Genomic DNA, 1,766 nt, shown 5'->3' with positions numbered 1-1,766 from the left:
GGGGGCTTTTAGAAATTAGAAGTTGAATCCTTGGGAATGTAAATAAATTATTTACATAGAAAATCCAGTGGATTTAGAAGAAAATGTGCTGAGTAACAGCAATATTCCTGTGCCTCTCAGATTAGGTAACATTTACCAGACTTTAAGAGATAGGAGGGTCACAGGGGAACAAGGTGCAAATTGATAGTATAAACCAAAAACCCATTGCCCTCGAGTCAATTCTGACTCATAGAGACTTTAAAGGACAGAGTAGAATTTCCCCATAGGGTTTCCAAGGCTATAATCTACAACAGTAGACTGCCACATCTTTCTCCCGCAGAGGCTGGTGGGTTCAGACCACTGACCTTTCAATTAGCAGCTGAACTCTTTAATACCACACCATCAAGTTGGTAAAAGAAACCAAACCAAAACCCACTGCCGTGGAGTCGGATCTGACTCATAGCGACCCCTCCTTGGGTTTAAGAGGCGGTATCACTACGGAAGTAGTTTGTTCTTCTTTTTGCTGCTGAAGGTCTAGTTTATATTAGAAACTATAAAGTCTATATGCTTCCATTGATAATGCAGCCTTGGTGCTAGGAATGAAGCAAGACATCCAAGTCTGCATTATTAGAATACATCGACTTTTTGTGCCACAGCAGAGCTTTACAACCACTGTTGATCCAATATCAGTAACAAACCAGGGACTGGCACAGGAACTATTGGAACTACCTTTTGCTAAGGCAGTTCAATAGGATTTTGTCACCACGAGAAGAGAGGCTTTCTGAGAGTCGAGCCAAGTAGAGGAGTGTTTGACAAGATACAGAGACAGAAAGAAACTCGGCCCTGTCAGCATTGTTTCAGTCGAAGATTGAGCCATGCCTAAAGTCAAAAGTAGCTCTGGACATTTTAGAAGCTTGGACCAATAAATTATTTTGTTAAAAATAATTTAGATATATTTTTTTTACATCTGTAACTCATACATAGTAAATAATACACAAACTTTACCAAAATAAAAGGTTTTTGACTTTGAACTCTCTCAACCAAGATTGTATTAGACCAGTCAAATAAGCAAATTCCACAGTTGAAATTTCTATTGCAAACATCCTGTTGTAGAAAAGGTCATAGCCTCTTTTGTAAACAGGGGGAGGAAAGCTACTTGACTTGGGAATTCAACTTCAGCCTAAGATGCCTGCAGACCACAAAGCTCAGATGACTAAGACAAAGTTCTAACCACTGACCTCTGACACTGCAAACTACATGTTGAGGAGATTAGCCACAGTGAGGACATCTTCAATTTGTTATTTGAATTACAGAAAAGCCTGGCTACTTTTTAAAATGTTTTAAGCATTACTTATTGTATTAAACTTCTGAAAAAAATCCTCTTGACTTGTCATAGCTATCTATGGTGAATTGCCCTGTAAAGAAAAAATAAATTAGATGTAAGGCTCAAATTCCTTTCTTGAGCATCAAATTATATGGCTCTACCACATTTGGTTCTGCTGTGGCATAAAGTATAGAAAGCATAGTCTGATCAGAAGGTTCATATTGTGTTCCATTACATTGCTGAAGTTATTAATATACAGGCCATTACTAATGAAGTCTTTTAAATTTTAAATCATGGTTACCATCCGAACATTTAGAAAAGTCTTAAGCCCCTTTGAAGTCCAAGACTCAGACAATTCTGTATAAATATTTGAGTTTTTTCCCTAAGAGGAGGATGGCTGCAAAACCTCAAGCTAAAATCATTAGATGTACAGTTTTCTTTTAAAAAAATAATTTAAGTATTT

Source organism: Orycteropus afer, unplaced genomic scaffold (genome assembly GCF_000298275.1).
Source record: "Orycteropus afer afer isolate SDZICR_OR568_19922 unplaced genomic scaffold, OryAfe1.0 scaffold00468, whole genome shotgun sequence".
Classification (NCBI taxonomy): domain Eukaryota; kingdom Metazoa; phylum Chordata; class Mammalia; order Tubulidentata; family Orycteropodidae; genus Orycteropus; species Orycteropus afer.
The sequence above is the reverse complement of the archived record's forward strand: the minus strand, read 5'-3'. Positions refer to the sequence as shown.